Here is a 20,066-nt window from a genome sequence, read left to right as displayed (position 1 = left end):
TGCCTGCCTGGCAGACCTCACTCCCTTCCCCACCCCTACAATCTCTTGCTTCTATCCCCTCCAGCAGGGAAATCTCTTCACTGAGAACCTGGCCCGAAATTCCTTTACAAGAAAACCTAGAAGTCACAGGATTGACTGATTAACAGGAGCTCGGTTGTTGTGGTTTTCTCCCCTATCATCCAGGGAGCTGTCTATTAGAAACCACCACTGTCTGGGCTCAGTCCAGCGCCCACGTTGGAAAACCACGCCACACCTGGCACTATCTTGAGCCCCCTGATTGGTAGCTTCAGAGGTCCAACCCTTGAATAATTCTAATGAAAATAATTAGTCGCTTCAACCTTCAAAGGCAACCCCTGACTCTTATGGCTCCTGTGCTCTGCACCCATCTAATAGCCCTGATCTCTGGCTATTCAAATTCAGCCTCCAGGCTCTGAGCCTCAGGTGGTCCACCGCTGAGTGAAGTTTTCACTCTTCCCTTCACAAATATTATGGAGCATACAGCACATGGCTATAAGCATAGGAATATTGTCATCGACCAGGTCCAGCTTCCCATATAGGCAGCACCAGTGGGCCTTTAAATGGCCAAAAGCACACTCCAGTCATTCTGCACTTGCTCAGCCTGTTGTTGAACTGATCCTTGCTTGCTTCATGAGCCATGGCATTAAGGGGTAGGTAGGGTCTCCCAGGATCACAATGAGCATTTCAACTTTCTCTGTGGTGATTTTCAGATCTGGGAAAAGTCCCTGCTTGTAGCTTCCTGAACAAGCCAGTGTTCTGAAAGATGTGTGCATCAGGCACTTTTCCAGACCAGCCTGCATTAGTGTCTGTGAAACGCCCATGGTGATCCACAAGTGCCAGGAGAACCATTGAGAAATACCCCTTCTGATTAATGTACTCAGTGGCTAGGTGGTCTGGTGCCAGAATTGGAATATGCGTGCCATTTATTGCCCCTCCACAGTTAGGGAAGCCCATTTGTGCAAAGCCATCCACAATGTCATGCACATTGCCCAGAGTCATGGTCTTTCAGAGCAGGATGCGATTAATGGCCCTGCACATTTCTGTCAACACGAGTTCAACAGTTGACTTTACCACTCCAAACTGATTAGCAACCAATCGGTAGCAGTCTGAAGTAGCCAGCTTCCACAGTGCAATCGCCACGTGCTTCTCCAATGGCAGGGCAGCTCTCATTTTTGTGTCCTAGTGCTGCAGAGCTGAGGCAAGCTCATCACACAGTCCCATGAATGTGGCTTTCCTCATCCAAAAGTTTTGCAGCCACAGCTCATCATCCCAGACATGCATCACTATGTGATCCCACCACTAAGTGCTTGTTTCCTGAGCCCAAAAGCAGCCTTCCACCGTGGTCAGCATCTCCATGAATGCCACAAGTAATCTCGTGTCGTAGATACAACACATGGTGAGATCAATATCAAACTGCTGCTGCCTTTGTAGTTTAAGGAATAACTCCACTGCCACTCATGACATGTTAGTGAGCGTGAGCAGCAGATTGGTCAACAGTGCGGGATCCATTCCTGCAGAAAGAAGAGGCAGAGCAGAGTTCATAGTACACAAACCATTGAAAGATGATGCCAAATGTGGACAGAAGCATAGAGATTGCTGGAAAGTGAAACAATGCATCAAGGGTCTTTGGGACAGGACCCAGGATGCCCCACTACCCACTCTGCCTTCCACAACTCTTAGTGGCAGAAGAGGAAGAGATGCTCTGTGGGATAGCTTCCCAGAGTGCACTGCTCTGAATACTACTGCAAGTGCCGCAAATGTGAACATGCTACTGCGCAGACAGCTGACAGTGTGAACACAACAGCCATTTCCCTTCAGTGCTCTCTGAGCAGTGCTATAACTGTCGTGCTGTAACTCTGCCAGTTTAGACATATCCTTAGTGATAAGTGGTCACTTACACCAAAAAATCACAAAAGTCAAATTGCTCCCAGCCCCAGGAGACCAGTCACTTACCCCAGATCAATTTGTATCTTAAATCTTACACCAAAGACTCTGCCTGTTGTTAGGATATAGATATTCAGGCCTGTCTGCAAAGGCCTGTACTAAGATTTTAGGTGTATTCTAATTGCTAAGCTAGTTATAGAGGTATAAAAGAAACAATCAAAATCACTGCCAGTCTGTGTCAGGGCCTTTTCTTACTGTGACAGTCTGAGGCCCTGTTCTTAGGCTAAGCAGCAGGGGCAGCCATAAAGCTGTGAAGTGTATAGTCACATCCTTACATTCCAAACTAGTCACATTGAAATAAGGTGCTATTAGGAATACAATCCTGTCCTGATATTCCTATCACCTCCACAGAAAGGGAAGAGCTTAGAAGATGTAAAAGGAAACTTAGTTTGATAGCATCCTATCTGGCAAGAACTCACTTATCAATAGCTGGGATGTGAAATCCTCATTTCTGTATTGTTCCATCACTGTGGCCTCCACTTCCTTATTGTTTGTACAGTCTCTGTCTGGTTCAGGGTTTTTTGCAGTCTGCTGTATAATTAATTTTGTTGGGTGTAAACCAGTTAAGGTGGTGGGATATAATTGGTTAAATAATCATGTTACAATGTTAGGATTGGTTAGTTACATTTCAGTAAAATGATTGGTTAAGGTATAGCTAAGCAGAACTCAAGTTTTACTATACAGTCTGCAGTCAATCAGGAAGTAAGGGGGGAAATGGGAACAGGGGAGGGGAATTGGAATCATGTTTCGCTAAGGCGGGAATGGGAACAGGGACACAGGCAAGGCTCTGTGTAATCAGAGATGAGAAGGGGGAAACTGAGGAAGGAAACTGGAATCATGCTTGTTGGAAGTTCACCCCAGTAAACACTGAATTGTTTGTACCTTTGAACTTCGGGTATTGTTGCTCTCTCTTCATGCAAGAAGGACCAAGGAAGTGAGAGAATGAAGGAATAGGCCCCGCTAACACCCGTAGTCAATTCTGTAATAAACTAACTAAAGGTTTATTAACTAGGAAAAAAAGAAATGAGAGTTAGTTACAGGTGTGACAAAGCTCCAACCTGGTCTTAGTGGGTCCTGTACTTCCAAGTGGATTATGCTAGCCTCAGAGGCTCACTGTTACCCTCCATGTAGCCCTTCTCTCTCTACAGGCAAGGGTCACAGCCAACTGAGCCATTTTCATCATAAGCCAGCAAGGGAGGTAGAAAGAGGCAACCCTCCCTCACACAGTCTCTGTGATTAATCAGGATGAGGGAAGCCCAGGCCCACCCTCTACTCCAGGCTCCAGCCCATGGACTCTAATAGTAGCAGCTCTTGGTATCTGACTTTTTGAAGCAGGATGAGTACAATTTCCTGGGACACTTCCGCACAGCAGCCCCACCCCCATTTCCTCCTCATCTAATTCACCTCTACCTCAGGGCCTCCTTCCTTGTTGCCTGAGAGGGTTTGTACTGCCCAATTTCTCCAGCAGGATGACTTCTTCCTACTGCACCTGACACATGCCACTAACTGGGAGCTTTTAACTGTTTCCAGCCAGCCCTTGATTGACTTCAGGTGTCTCAATCAACCTAGCTGTCTCCACTGCTTTCTAGAAGGATCTTAATTGACTCCAAGTGTCTTGATTAATCTGGAGCAACTGCCATTTGGTTACCATGGTAACAGAGATTTGTTTAGCCTGGGGCTAACATACCCATTTCTCACTACTCTTCTATATTCATCTGTCCTTGCCCTGTCTCACAGGTTAAAGCAAGCAAGCATAAAAACACAAATGAGTTATTTATGATATGTGGCGATATACCTATCTCATGGAACTGGAAGGGACCCTAAAAGGTCATTGAGTTCAGCCCACTGCCTTCACTAAGAGGATCAAGTACTGATTTTTGCCTTAGATCCCTAAGAAGCCACCTCAGGGATTGAGTTTATAACTCTGGGTTTAGCAAGCTAATTCTCAAACCATTGAGCTATCCCTTCCCCGTCTATGGGTCCTAAAGATGACAGAGATATAGTAATATGTCAATTCAAAATGTCTTTCAGGGTGGACCCAGGGATAACCCCTGGGGATCTCTGCCTTAGTTTAGTCTCTAGCACCACAAGAGTTCAAACAGCTAAGGGATGATACATTTTCTTGTGGCCCCCTTTTTATCTTTTACATTTAGCCTTTCAGTTCAGGAGATGAGCTCCTTTGCACATAGCATTGCCAAGGTGTGATAGCGCCATTCCCTAATCCTTTGTATCTTGATGTTCCTTAATGGCCCATTTAATCTCACTAGCCCTTCTTAATGGGGGATGGGACAATTCCAGAGCCTGAATTCACAAGTTCAAAGCAAACATTTTCAAAGTTATAAAGCAAAACTTACATATTTCTTTATAGCGTGGAGTACACACGTTACAAGTGAGATTAATGCATGCAGCAGCTTACAAGCATTTCATAGAGTCTGAACAATAAGTACGTTCTTATAAGACTAATACCTATTATGAATAAAACTAAAATACCGGTGAGCTGGTTTGGTTCCATGTATAAGTTTGTCAGTTATTAGCTAATACCTACGGCCTTGGACAGAGCTGGCACTTGGTTTACCATCATCACACGCTCTGTATAGGCTGACATTTTCATAATCATTTGGACGCACTTATGGTAGAGACAAACGGAAATTTACATATCACAGCATTTTCCCAAGACTCACGCCTTACAGCTACAATCAACGTTACTGTAGAGAAGCCTGTTTTTAGAAATCCTGAATATTTTTGTAGTAGAGAAAGCAACAAAGAGTCCTGTGGCACTTTAAAGACTAACAGGTGTACTGGAGCATAAGCCCACGAAAGCTCATGCTCCAATACATCTGTTAGTCTTTAAGGTGCCACAGGCCTCTTTGTTGCTTTTTACACATCCAGAATAACACGGCTACCCCTCTGATACTTGTATTACAGAGGTGACAGACTGAAATATCATCTGAAACATGATTTCCCTCAGTCCACCTTTCATACACCACACTGCAAGAATGTTAGTGAGATGGTGTACACTGACACGCTGTCAACAATAGACTTCCTTATAATCAGAGGCATGAACAGATACAGAAACAACTCTGAGTGAAGAGGAGTGAATTCATTCTCAACCACAAGCTGATCTACCATCCCATAGATCAGTGGTCTCCAAAGTGGGGTGCGCGCACCCCAGCGGGTGCGCAAGACAATTCATTGTGGGGGGAGAGAGGAGCGCCGCCGGAGCAAAAGGGTGGTGCAGCAGGAGGAGCACCGCCAGAGAAAAGAAAAAGGGTGGCAGCCAGAGGAGGGAGCAACTGAATGGGAAAGCTGCCCCACACCCTGGCCAGACAGGGCCACCCAGAATGCAGGGCCTTTAGGGGCTGCAGGGCCCTGGGCTAAGGGGGTCCCGGGGTCCTGGCCTGCAGCTCTAAAGCTCCTTTTGAAATGTGGTGCTGAGTCCTCCAGCCCGTGGAGGAGCAGGGGCAGCCATGCAGCCGGTGGCCGGAAAGAAGCAACACTTTCCCCTTCAAAGCCAGCTGGAGAGAAGTGACACTTTGAAGGGGAAAGTGCCACTTCTCTCCAGCTACTGGCTGCGTGGCTGCCCCTGCTGCTCCTGAGTCCTCCAGCCCATGCTCCCAGGGCCGCATTCCAAAAGGGGCTTTAGAGCTGCAGGCCAGGACCCCGGGGCCGCCTTAGCCCAGGGCCCTGCAGCCCCTAAAGCCTCTGCATTCTGGGTGGCCCTACATGCTAGGGGGCATCTCCCAGAATCATGGCCCTCAGGGTGGTAGTGCGCTGCGCAGAGCCACCTGCACACCTCCTGCACCAAACAGGAGCTGCCCCAGATAAGTGCTCTGCACCTCCTGCCTGCCTCAGCCAGGAAACTCCTCCCGCACCCCCATCCTGAGCACTATCCCACACCCTAACTCCCTCCCAGACCTTGCGCCCCACCCTGAGCACCCTCCCACACCCTAACTCTCGGCCAGACCCCGCACTCCCACCCTGAGTGCCCTCCCACACCTTAACCCTAATCTAGACCTTCAAATCACTGTATCACAAAGTGTTAAACCAAGATTTTCAGAAATGATGAAGCATATTCAATCATATTGCTCTCACTAAAAATATTATTAGTAATAATATTTTTTGTGAGAGCAAAAAGGATTTTTGTACCGTTTCTAAATAAAATAAAAATTATTTTAAAAATATTGTTTATTTCATCTTTATCTCATCCTTTTTTAATTTCTATTTTTTGTGTATGTTTTATAATGTGCATAATATATTCATACAGTCAGACATGTATATAATTTATACATAAATAAATAAAGATATATTGCAGGTGCGTGCTCAAAAATTTTTTACAGATAGGAGTATGGGATCAAAAAAGTTTGGAGACCACTGCCATAGATCACCAACAGTAAGTACACCAGCTTCTGATGTGCAGACATGGAGGATCTGTAGAATACCACACTGATCATCAAGAGCTCATTGGATGACAGTCCTGGAATGAGTTGCTTCTGGCCACCACCAATTAATTTAACTGGTGAAGCTGCAAAGTCTGTTGTTCCAGTTGAACTTTACAATTTGATGGCCTGAATTACTGGAGCATCAACATTGGCTAGCTATGTTGATCTTCCAGATGACGTGGACCTTAAATTCATATTACTTTGCCAAGACATTGTTTACTTTGCATCCAGGGGTCGAAAACAGATGAGTAAATCCATACTAAACAAACAGGGACATTGTGCATCTTGTAATACAGTACTTAGCCATGACACAAGCCTTGCTCAGTTACATTTTATTAAAGATTCTGATGAGGTTCCACTGACCATTGCAAAGGAGCCTACAACAGCTCTAGTATGGGGCAACATTGCTTTTGGAGAAGAAACTCTATAAAGGTAAGGCACTACCCACCATAAAAATGGAATAGTGCCGCAGAGATACACCACTAAATCAATCCCAACATCAGGCAGAATGCTACTGCCAAAAGCAGTGTGTCCTCTTAAAGCACTTCCTGGTTTTGCGATAGAGCAGTACTGTCAGAACAAGAGGCAAGGTCCTACAGAATCTGAGTCATGATGCACATGTCCTATTAGAGGCTTACAAGTGCAGAACACAACTGGAATCAGCACTGAGAACAGAACTGGCATATATTTTTATCAAAGCTCTCTATGGTGACTCATGTACATTTCCTAGCTGGAAGAGTTTTCATACTGCTCTTCAATGTGATTGTATTCTGGAGAGATCAGCTATCCATTATTTTCTAATCATTAGGGCACTACAAGAGAGATGTCTACTGTCGAAACTATTCTGAAACAAAGTAGTGATGCAGATGATCAGCTTGAAATTAAGCATGTCGTCTTGGTGGTCAGAAAATATGAAGTCTTTGTGCAGAGGAAGAGCAAAGAGAACACAACATTTGCCTTCTGGAGCTCTTACATCGCCATGGTGCAAATCTTTCCTCTTTTTGTGAGAGCAACCCATGAGTCTGACTAGGAATTGCAGCTTTCAGCTATCCACTTCATGATGCCCTGGTTCTTCTCTTACAGCCAGGTGAACTATGCCAAGTATCTTACTTCATGCTGGCTGGAAGTGATGAAACTGCCCATCACTTCCCACCCCCCAGAACGTTACACAGAACTCAGCGCTCAAGGCCAGTGGGCCGTCCAATGTCAAAATGGATGAGGATTCTCTTCAAATGTATGTGACAAGGCAATTAAACAAACCTGCAATAAAAGATTCAAAAACAAAAGGTGGCTTGATTGGATTGACACAAAATCATTCATTGGTTTATCACTGGATTTTGTCTCAACTTGAGAGAACTGCTCTAACAAGACAGTATGAATTATGGCAGGCATGACTCCAAGAAAACACAAGAATCTAGATAGAACTAGAATTCAGAATGATGAGACAGCCATAATGATTATATTAGGCACTACTGACTGCATGATCAATCCTTTTGATGTGTCTCAAGATGGACAAGTATGTTTAAATTCAGGTGTTGTTTCCACCAGTGAGATTACAAATGACTTGCTGGCTGCTAAAGAGAATCGTGAAATTTCACGATTAGACTTCTTGAACCAAAAACTGCTTTCTCCTAGTCAGGACATTTTTTCTCCTATCAAAAGCTAGAAATGGAAAACATTCAGTGATCAAGTGAAACCCAAAAGAAAAGCAAAAGTAGCTGGCAAAGATGTGATTCTTTATAATGACAACAAACTCTTAGCAAGACTTCTTGTATTAGGTCAAAGTAGGTAAACTCATCTCAGGGAAAACTTGTCCTACCATTTGGGAGCCATTTCCTACCACCTTGCTAGCGCTGACGGTATTCTGATAAAAGCCGACAAATCAGGTCTGATCTATCTTCTTTGACCTAAAGGTGGAGAATGGCTTATTGACCATGTTCCAGAGAATGATGCAATAATCTTTGATGGAATGGCTGTCATCCAAGCACTACATGATATTCCTTCAACTTTTGTTGAGTTTGCAAATGCTATTTTAGTGTACACGATTAGGCATTCAAGATAGTACAAATGTACTTGTTTGGATTTTGTCACAGATCAGTATCCTGATGTGAGCATCAAAAAATGTGGAATAGTCATGCCGAGCAGCTGGTGGCTGCCAAACTGTACAAATGTATGGAAAGGACTAGAAAATCTGCAGTCAGTGGAACAAGTTTCTTTCTGATGGCAGCAATCAGGAAGCACTTCAAAAATGTGTGTGCAGCCTGTGGAGGGATGCAGATTTGCAAGGTGTAGGCAAGGACATTACTCTCTACATAGCTCATGGAGAGGAGTCTCACTGTGTGGCTGTGCAGAAGGGTTCAGTGACAGTCACAGCTGTTGATTCATAGATTTCTTCAAGTGAAACATGCTGCCAAGGATTAACACAAGGTGATCATTAGGAGCCCTGCTGCAGATGTTGCACTCATAGACATCAGTCTTAAGTCATAACTGCTAGTCAACTTGCATTTCTTCACTTGCGTTGGGACTCAAAGCCACTTTATTGATTGGAGAAAGTCACTTCAACTGTAGGCCCAAAGGTCTGTACCTCCCTTATTGGCTCCATACATTCACGAGATGTGATTCTACAAGAGTCTGCTATAGGAAGGGAAAGAAAAAGGCATTTGCTATGGCCTCTGAGAGTGAATAGTTCCTTGATGCTTTCACAGACTTTGGGAAAGACTTCATACTTCAAGGCTCAACATTCCTTATGCTTGAGAAATTTGTGAGTCATCTATATGGCCAAATTTCATCACAGGATGTCAGTGATGCCCAATAGAAGGTGTTCTGCCTAGCATAATCTTCACTGCCTGAACAGAGCATTACACCAACATGTGATGGTCTGCACCAACACAGCAAGTGGGCAAATTACCAGGCTGCTATAATGATGCACTTTCTTGTTGACAGGATGAACGTTGGCCAGGGATGGCATGGAACAAGGAGCTTGCCATCACCTGGATGCAAGAAGTCCAGCGCAAGATAGTATGTTGCAGGCAGTGCATTGCAAGCATGTGAAACGTCAAACAGGGAGGTGTCCCTGTCTTACTGCTGCGCTTTCCTGCACAGGCTTGTGTAAGTGTCAGAAGTGCGAGAACACTGGCAAAAAAAGCTGCTGAACCTGCCATTTACGATGATGATACATCCGATGAGAAAGCTGCTCTGATTGTCAGAATGGGAAATAAAAATGTATTTTACTTTGGGAATAAGAACTACAGGGCTAACAGCAATCCTTGTAAGTCAAAACCAACACTGGATTTGAATAAGAAAATAAAATTCATACCAAACCAAATAAGCTGTCACTTATAAATATTTGAGAAAAATGTGATATACTAGGGGATTCCTGTCAAAAGGTTTGCGGTTGTGTGTGTGTGTGTGTGTGTTGGTGCTGAGGAATATATGCTTGTTGTCAAGGAAAATAGTAGTATTTTATGTATTTTCATAGAAAAATGCATCAGATGTATTTCATTTATTATTTCATGTAGCTAGGCTGGTGTACAAACCCTTCTCTTGAAGGTAAATGGTAACATAGTCCAGCCTACAGTGAAAGGCGAGTGTTGCTAAGAAAAACAAATTATGTGGCTGGTATAATACTTTGACTTATACTTACTACCAAAAAGTAGACACAGCAATTTATTGCACATTATCTGTTAGACTGATGATTGTAGAAAACATTGGTATATCAAACACCCCAGTAAGGGAAGAATTTTTAGTTCTTTAGCACATTTTATTGTCCATAAGTACTACAAAATAAACAAATTTTCATCCATATTGGCTATTTGCGATATTTTTTCTTGTGTATGACTGCTGAGCTCCTCAATCCATTCAGTCTTGTCTTTACATTTCAATCATTTTCAGCCAATATGGGCCTTTAGATGGCACATATTAATGTAGTTATGGACAAGAACCCTTCGTCAGTATGATGTCAAAATTGGTAAATTTTGATGTGCCATGACAGAAAACTGCAAGGTTTCCTGTGGAGAATTTTTAGCATAAAGTCTCTCAGATTGTTGGAGATCTAAATCTTCAGCGTGTCAGTAGCTCCCCCTATTTCTAGAACAAACTCATGGGCCTTTCCATACTGCCTACTTTGGTGTATACATTATGATATAGTCAGTTTTTACTTATATGATCATGTACTGTTTTTTCCACAGGACCCCTGCACAGACTGAATGGCGCTCAGTTAATGAGAAGTTATTCAATATTTTGCATTTTTCAATGTGTGGCCTTATTTACTACAGGCTATTGAAACTCTGCTCTGAAGACAGAATTGTTATTTCGTACTGGGTTTTTCTATGGCACTGAGAGCTCCACAAGCATCGGTTAATTTAATTCCACAACACCTCTGTGAAATAAGGGGGTATTATTATCTCCATTTTTCAGATGGGGGAACTGAAGCATAGATAAATTAAGGTCAAAAGTGTCCACTAGTTTTGGGATCCCAAGCTGAGCCAACTAGAACCTGTTTTTTCAAAGTACATAGAAGTATAAAATACTTTATAAGCTCACACTCCCATGGACTCACAGAAATGTAGAGCTAAACAGGCTCATGAGAAGTCATCTAGTGCAGGATTTCTCAACCTATGGGTTGGGACCCAAAATTGGGTTGCCAGAATGTTTCAAAGGGTTGCATGGCAGCTCCTGTCCTATGGGGCTGGCTGGGCTTGCCTCCGTGCTCTAGGCACTGCAACCTCTGGGGTCCAAGTGCCTCTCAGGTTTGGCCCAGCCATCATGATGATGGGAGTCTGGGTAGGCCAAATCTGAGTGAGCCAGGTCAAAACTCTGCTCACACAAATTTGGTCCAGTCAGCAGCCAAACCTGAGTGGTGCTGCAACCCCAGATGTTGTAACACCCAGAGCAGAGAGCCAAGCCCAGCCAGCCCCACAGCACAAGGGCTGCAGGAGCCACCACTGTGGGGTGCATGCCTAGCAGGACATCCCATCCCCACCCAGAGGACAGGATCTGACTGAAACCAACCCAGAGGGCCTCTACCCCCAGACTATTTACTAGGTCACAACAGGCCATAAACATTTACAAATGGGTGCTAAGCCCAAAAAGTTTGAGAACCACTTCTCTAGTCTGTCTCCCTGTGCTGAGGACCTAGATTATTCCTGTCAGATAACTGTCTCATCTGATTTTTAATATCGCCATTGACAGTGATTCCACATTCTCCCTTCGTAACCTGTTCCAGTATTTAAAGAAAGTTTTTTCTAATATCTAACCTAAATCTCCATTTCTGCAGAGTGAGTTGATTATTTCTTGTCTTGCCTTCAGTGGACATGAAGAACAGTTGAGCACAGGTCTCTTTATAACAGCCCTTAAGATTGTTATCAGGTGGGGGGAAGCTGTTTGTTTTTTTTTTTAACCTTTCCTTATAGGTCATTGTGATTGGTGCATACCTCTGAGGGGCTAGTTAGGGTACCTGGCTGCATCTGAAAGGAGACCCAGGCTTCACTGACCAAGAGGCTCATCTGAGCCAGAGTAGGCTGGATTATAAATTTGCAGTAGAAAGAGGCAGTAGGGAGAGAGTCTGCAGTTACTCTGTGGGAGCAGGGAGGATGGAGAATAAGCCCTGGGGTTCTAGCCCCAGAGAAAGTGTGATGAAAGGAAGCCTGTGAGGATTAGGTAGGAAGTAGCTCAGGGAAACAGCAGCAAGGGATAGGACTTTGCAGACCTTGGTTCATAGAATCATAGAATATCAGGGTTGGAAGGGACCTCAGGAGGTCATCTAGTCCAACCCTCTGCTCAAAGCAGGACCAATCCCCAACTAAACCCTGGTTATAGGGTTCCTGGGCTGGAACCTGGTGTAGCTGGCTGGCCTGGGTTCTCATACTAGCCATGAGATAGTGACACAGGAGTGCTGGAGAGGCTAACCAGACTGGAGAGAATGTATTACTCTGGAAGGGAAGGGATCATACAGACCCTGAGTCCTGGAGAACAAGGGGCCATGGTGTGAGGAAGGGGCTGTCAGATCTGAGTGGCCTAGTGGTCAGTGAACTGCTTGACCATTGTGTTTTCTAATTTTTTTATCATTTTTGATGTTCTCCTCTGGAGTCTCTCTGATTTGTCTCCAGCTTTCTTAAAATGTGGTGCCCAAGACTGGGAACAACACTACAGGTGAGACCTCACCAGTGCTGAGTAGAGTAGAACTGTTACCTCCTGTGCCTTTTACACAACACACCTGTTAATATAGCCAGAATATTTTCCTCTTTTGCATCTGTAGCACATTGTTGACTCATAATCAGTTTGTGATCCACTATATCCCTTCACTTGCAGTTGTGTGTACTCAGTACTTCTGTAATTCAGACCACAGTGGTCTCAAATCAGGCAGCCAGAAAAAGAGGAACACGTATTTAGTGACCACCTGTGAAAATTTTGATTTTAAGTGACCTGTCCAGTATCACATAGGAACTCTATGGCAGAGGCCGGGATAGAATCCATTTCACCAAGGTAGCATTGAGCTGCCTTAACCATGAGACCACAGTTTCTCTCCGTGCAATCCCATTTCAGCCACTATGCACCTGCCAGCTTCTACAATGAATGAGGCAGGGGTCATACAGACAAATGCCTTCTTTACTACACATCCTGATTCATCCCCAGACCTGGTGCATCTTACACACTACATGAGGCAGAGGTCTTGTGGTGTGGTATGTGATTTTGTAATTAAAGATTGCATCATAATGCATATGCACAGGAAACCTTTATGCTGGCATTTCCTAACTTTTTGAGTGCTTGTCTTTGCAACCTAATGTAACTTTTAATGTAACTTTTTCAAGTGTAATTTCCTAGGTTTTTAAAAAAGCAAACTGAAAAAAACCCCAAAATTCATCATGTGGCATCACATTAGTGGGATTGTGAGCTTCAGAGCATATACCTTTGCCACATGAGCTAGTGGAGTAAGTGCTAGCAGTAGTAGGTGATGTGGTCTTGATGTGGCCCACACTAGAGAGGAATGAAACACAACAGTTGCAAGTGGGTTTCACAGGCCATTGCTGACAGTAAAGGAATGGTGTAACTCAGGTATCTTGGGTTCCATTCCAAGCTTTGCAGGGGTGTGTGTTTTGGTGGGCAGAGACTCTTCTGCTCTTTTCCCCCAAGCGTGATTCCTTCTTCCTTGTTCCCACTAACTGGTCCCAATTCCTGCCTGGCCATCAAGAGCCCAGATTTGTTAAGCTTCCTAACGTGTTGCAAGGCCCATCTTTCCCCACAGGTATTTTGGGAAGAGATGGGATCATTGGGGTTATGGTGAATTTGTGCTAGGATGAATAGTATATGGTTTATCATTGTTATATTGGTGTGGGAATATACATTTTAAATGCTGTTAATATGCCTAGAGTCAGGGATGGGCTCTTATAATGACTCAGTAATAGTTACTACTTGATGAGCCAATCCTTGTGTGTTTCTTAGATCTAAGTAAAGACTAGTCTGTACTCTTCTGTGGTTTAGAACTAGGTATTCTAAAACCCTGTGCCCTTCTCCCCAAATTGAGGAGTTGCCATTATGTGTGGCACTTTGTATATATAACTCAAACAACAACAAAAAAAACCCACAATCTTTTCTGTGACCTGCCCTTCTACTTTGGGGCATCCCTTTTAAAAGGGAGTCCCCTCAGTAGCTGCAACCAGGAGAGGCCCTGATAGTGTGACTCTCAGAAGTGGAAGGGTTATTGGGGTCTCATGGGTCATAGGGCATCTGCACAGCTGGTCCTGAATTCTGTGGGAGCACATGAGAACTGCTTAGAACCCAGGAGATCCACAAGGCTTGGGGCAGAATTGTAGTTTATTTCAGTGTAATGACTGGGAAGAACTCAGCAAGGCAATTTTGTGGTGTTTTCCTCTTTCCACCCGCTTTAGCTCCCTCCTTTGGGATGTATAGAATTTTACTGGCTGTCAGAAGATGTGTCTGCCTTTAGCTGATTTTCTCATACTACTTTGATTATATCGTCAGCAGCAGAGTTAAAGGAAAGCTCAATCATTTTCATAGCTAAGTTGGCAGGGGCATCTCCGGGCCCCAGCATGCCAAGCGCGTGCTTGGGGCGGCATGCCACGGAGGGGGGGGGGCGCTCTGCCGGTCGCCGGGAGGGCAACAGGTGGCTCTGGTGGACCTCCCGCAGGCGTGCCTGCGGAGGGTCCGCTGGGACCGTGGGACCAGCGGATCCTCCGCAGGCACACCTGCAGGAGGTCCACCTGAGCTGCCTGCCGCCCTCCCGGCGACCGGCAGAGCGCCCCCCGTAGCATGCCGCCCTGCTTGGGGCAGCAAAATGTCTAGAGCCGCCCCTGTAAGTGGGAAACATTTATGATACATTCATGAACTCAGATTTGAGTCTGTTTATAGGCTAAGGTTTTTACAAAAAAAAAAAAGGTGTTAATTTCAAATGTCTGAGGTCTGTGATGGACCTGCTAAGCAGGGAATTACAACTCCCATCAAACCCCCCCCCCCCCTTCCCACTGCACTTCCTTTCCACCTGGACAGATAGAGGTAGGGGATCTTGAATGAGGAAGTCGCTGGCCTGTTTGGAAGCAGTGGTTGCATGGCGAGCCAGGAGCTGCAGAAAAGTTGGAGATAGAAATTCCCAGGAATTGTGTGCAGAATTGCACGTGGAACAGGCTGTGACTGCTAGACATTACAGCTGGGTGCAGCTCTGTGTGGGACCTATGGGGCAGCAGCAGCAGCTGGGCAGGGAGCCAGGGCAGAGAGGCCAATGACAGGCACAAACTGAGCCTACCTGGAAGCGTGAAAGCATCTATTTGCTTGAATAGAGACTGGACTGGATTGGGCACCCCAGGCACTAGGCTCCAGGGGCCCAAACATTTACCACTAGCTCTGTTACTCACCTTTAACTGTAACTGTTTAAGCCTCTGTACCTAGGGTATTTTCAATCTTTCCTGCCAGCTCTAGTAAAGTATCCTTTCACTTAGCCATGTGTCTGAGTGGTTAAACACCAGGGCTGCTGCGTGCAAGGCCTAGCTGCTGAAGTGCCTACAGTGCTAGCCTCCAAGTTGCACTGCAGCTGTCAGGTGACAAGAGTTTGATATATTCTGGCCCTGAACAACCCTAATAGTTACAGGAGTAATCTATGTTGGGTACTAAAATACAATTAAGGGCATTGCACTGAGAAATAAACCAATGATGCACATTCACATTAACTGCTAAATGCTGCAATACCTCTACTGAAGTCAGAGTCATGCAGCTAGAAGAAAATATGCCCTTGTCGCACAGTCTCTCTGCACTTCTGGTATAAGAAAAAGCATATTGGGTTTCTGGATTGTTTGTTGAAACTCTTGGCAAAAATGTATACATTTATAAACTAGGTATCTTTGTTGCTAAAATTTAAACTTGTAACATTTGTATTTGGCTGCACGCAGCATTGCTGGCCTCATGAACCAGGCTGAAAGCCACTTCCTCAGCAAAGTGCATGCCATCCTGAGCAGGGTGACCAGACTGCCTCTTCAGCGCACTTGTGTACTTCCTCTTTCAGGCACTGGTTGGGCTAGACTTCATATGATCTACTTGTGGATTGCTGACACTTCTGAAGGTTTGGTTGGTGAGCCTGTGAGAAATCACGTTAAACTTAAATAATTTTTTCCCTCTGGAAGTTTCTCCCTTAGCCAAACAAGCAGTGAGAATATGTGCACTTTTATGCTGTGTTTCTAAGCATTGTTATGTAAGAACAATTAGTATTTCCAAGGCCAATGCTGAATGCTGCCAAGGCAGAGAAGACTAAGTGGAAAGAGATCATACCTCTTTATGTAAAGCATCAGAATGAGCAGTGGATGCCCTCCACAGTTTTATTCTTCAATTATAATGTTTTTCATTAGGGCTGGCGAATTGATTTAATTTGTGCTTAGTGTTCGCTAAATGGAGAGACTCTGGAAAAGCTCTTTAAATTCCTCATCACACACCAATTTTAAATGAGATATTTACTGTCAAAGGACTCCAAAAGACCCTGAATTTTATATAACAAAGTCTAAATAATGGTGGCTTGAATTAATGATTTTCAGTATTTCTAAACTTTATTAAACTTTCATCGAGCTGTACTTTTAATTGGATATCCAGGTATAAGCCAAAGCACGTACTCTAAGTCAGGCAATGAAGTTTAAGGATGGCCCTGACTTCTCCAGATCTCTTGTCTCCTTTGGGCTCATATCCTATGCCCCAGGAGCAGTCTCTGAGCTACCCCAAGTTCAGGGTTTGCAGCTATGGATGGCACTTGCATTGTGGTATGTAAGTTCAGTGGCCAGGGCCAGCTGGGTAAGGGGCGTTCACAGTATAGCTTGAAGTGTGTGATCACCAGGGTACAGCAACCCCACAAATTAAGGTGTAATTGTAGTGTTGGTAGGTGTGCCCATGCTAGCTTTGCTATTTTTATCCAGGCCTGCTAGATTAATGAAGATCTGGGGGCATGGGCATGTGTGAGCCCATCTAGGAACCCTGGGTACATATTCAAGTTATTACCTGTGCTGACGTCCATGCCACTACATCTTTTCTACTACTGTTACCTGCACTTATTAGATTAAAGCTAGTGGTGGCAGGTTTGTATAATTTTTGGTGGCACCCAGAACGGCTCCAAGTCCTCTCCCCCACCCTCCCGCCTTGTAAACTGATATATATTTTTTAAAATAATTTATAACTGGACTGGAAACAGTAAGCATATAACAGTTTCCCTATATTGCACAATATCACTATCATAAGACAAATTTGTTTAACTAAGAATATCAACTTTATTAATACTCTTTAGAATATGGAAACAACCAAGCGCTCTTGGATCAATAACTCTCAAAAGCAAAAAATTCTAATTCGTTATTGTACTTCAACCATGTAAATCTTGATAGACAAGATTGATGAAAACTCCTTTTCTTATCTTTTAGATTGCCGCATCTTTCTTCTGTATAACTTCAGTTTGCAAGCTGAGTGTCGAACTCAAGCCGTCACTTGATGAATTACCCTTTTGTTCTTTTTTTCTGGGTAACTTTATTAAGAATCTATCCATTGTTGATTATTATTACACAAAATTAATGGGATGCAGCCAAGGGGTTTGGAGTGTGGGGGAAGGCTTTAGATAGGGCAGAGGGTTGGGGTGCAGTGGTGAGGGCTGCAGGGTGGGGCTGGGGATGAGGGGTTCATGGTGCAGGAGGGGGTTCAGGGCTGAAGCAGAGGGTTAAGGTGCCGGGGGCTGAGGGCTCCATCTGGGGTTCCGGGCTCTGGGGTGGGGCTGGGGATGAGGGCTTTGGGGTGTGGGAGAGGCTCAGGACGAGGGAAGAGGGTTGGAGTGCAGGGGTGAGGGCTGCGGGATGGGGCCGGTGATGAGGGGTTCACAGTGCAGGAGGGGACTCAAGGCTGGGGTACAGGGGGGTGAGGGCTCTGGCTGGGGGTGCAGGTTCTGGGGTGGGACTGGGGATGAAGAATTGAAACTTTGGGATGTAGCAGGCATGCTCCCCCAGGGCTGAGGCCAGAGAGAAGGACTCCTCCACAGCCCTCTCCCCACCAGCAACAGCAAGCTCCGGAGAAGGGCCCCCCCCTCACCTCCCCCTCCTCCCCAGCATGATACTCCCCCCACCAGGCTGCTGCTGAGGAGGTCCAGACAGGATACGCCCCTTAGAGGCCACGTCTAGACTACGCGCCAGATCGGCGCGTTAAAATCGATTGCTCGGGGATCGAAATATCGCGTCTGGTCTGGACGCGATATCTCGATCCCAGAGCGTGCTTAGATCGATTCTGGAACTCCAGCTAGACGACCGGACTTCCGGATTCGACACAGCGAGCCGCGCGGATCGATCCCGCGCGGTGAAGACGGGTGAGTAAATTGATTTTAGATATTCGATTTCAGCTACGCTATTCTCGTAGCTGAAATTGCGTATCTAAAATTGATTTAATCTCGTACTGTAGACCTGGCCAGAGTCCCCGCCTTGGATAAAGGACTGCCAGGCCGCTGCACCTCCTGCCCACCTATCTCCACAGGTGCAGCAGTCAGCCTGCCACTGGCACCACTCCCTTAGCTGGAAACAGCTGGTGAGGGAGTGCATCTGCAGAGGGCAGCCACCCGCTGCCCAGGGGTCAGGTGAGGCAGGAATGCTCTAGGGAGATGCGCGGGGGCCCACAGTGTATGAGATCCAAAAGAGTGTATGGGGGGGGAACCCTCCTCCCTCACCTGCAAAACAAACATCAATTCATATCCTGGGTCAACATTAATGAAAAATTAAAAACAATGAAATCCTTCCAAACCTAGCAGCAGCTGTGAACTGGCACTGCAAGAAGTTTTTAATATTGGTGTAGCCATATTGGTCCCTGGAGTTTAAAGACAAGGTGAGCGAGACAGTGTCTTTTATTGGACCAACTTCCGATGGTGAGAAAGGCAAGCTTTCACAGAGCTCTTCTTCGGTGTAGCTCAAAAACTCAGCTCTCTCACCAACAGAAGTTGGTCCAATAAAAGACATTATCTCACCCACCTTGTCACTGCTAGACATGTTTAGCAGGGAGTTTTATTTGTCCCCTATAGTAACAAAGGTTCAGCTCAAAAGTATTATAGGGGCTTAAATCTAAATACATTTTGAGGATCTGGGCCAAACCTTCTTACTGGTTGGGTAGCTGGGAAAAGGAGGAACTTTGGAGGAGAAAGAACTGACCCAATGAAACAATTTCCTAGGTGCCTACTCCAAAGCCCATTGAAGTGAGTGGGAGTTTGTCTTTTGCCTTCCGTGGGCTCTGACCAATGCCCGAAGTGAGTGACAATGCTTTGCACGTGTGTATTGTTTGCAATAGCATTTGCTTTTCCATGCTTTAAACATATCTTAAATGACGTAAACTTTTTTTTTGATCTTTACTGTTTGGGACACTGACATGCCCCGTAGCTGCCCCTGGCATATTGGCTGAAAGGTGCCTGACAAACCAGGACAGTTGCATACTCTGACAGTTTTTTCAGGCAGAATCAAATGGACATTAAAAGATTGCTGTTGAACCCTGTCTTGCCCTTGCAAGCTGGTCTAACTTTTCTGCAGGAACTACTTTGAAGTCTCCTGATGTTTCTTTGGAAACAGTATGTATAGCTATCAGAAGTATGGCAGAAGGACTGGAGCCTAAAAGTGTGTGGGCTCTTAGCTGGGCTGGGACCAATGGCAGGCATAAATCAGGGTTAGCAAGCCATAGCAAAGTCAACTTGTCACAGTCTGAAAGCAAAAGCAGGAAGCATAAAAGCCATGTTGAGGGTCTTAATTAAAAAAAAATCCCTCATGCGCAGAAAGTAGTTTCTAGTCCAGAAACCTCTGGGAGTTCAGAGCACAGGAAGGTTCTGAAGGCATGGAGCTAGGGATAGCTTACAGGAAGTTTTGTAAATTGTATTAGAAATGAACAGCTCAATTCTGTATAGAAGTGGAAAGAGAAATGTTCGGAGAGCCACTGTTGGGACAAGACCACTCACATCTCTGCATGGTGCACCCAGAAAAGGTAATGATACAGTGGTGCATTACTAATATAACTTCGTGACTCCATAAGGTACTGTTGGTGCAGTTACTCAATCCAGATGAAGGTTACATTTCTGATATTATTGACCTGCTTCTGACACATTAGACCACAAGTAGGCAACCTATGGCACACGTGCCGAAGGCAGCACGCAAGCTGATTTTCAGTGGCACTCAC

The 20,066-nt window shown here is 45.0% G+C and overlaps 1 long non-coding RNA gene across 1 annotated transcript in view; it reads left to right on the top strand.

Annotated features, from left to right (window-relative positions):
* The window catches only part of LOC142046342 (uncharacterized), a 934,987-nt gene that overhangs the window by 521,618 nt on the left and 393,303 nt on the right, over positions 1–20,066 (top strand). The window lies entirely within an intron of this gene.

This window comes from Chelonoidis abingdonii, chromosome 2 (assembly GCF_003597395.2).
Source record: "Chelonoidis abingdonii isolate Lonesome George chromosome 2, CheloAbing_2.0, whole genome shotgun sequence".
Taxonomy (NCBI): Eukaryota; Metazoa; Chordata; order Testudines; family Testudinidae; genus Chelonoidis; species Chelonoidis abingdonii.
This window is presented reverse-complemented; position numbering and strand designations above follow the sequence as displayed.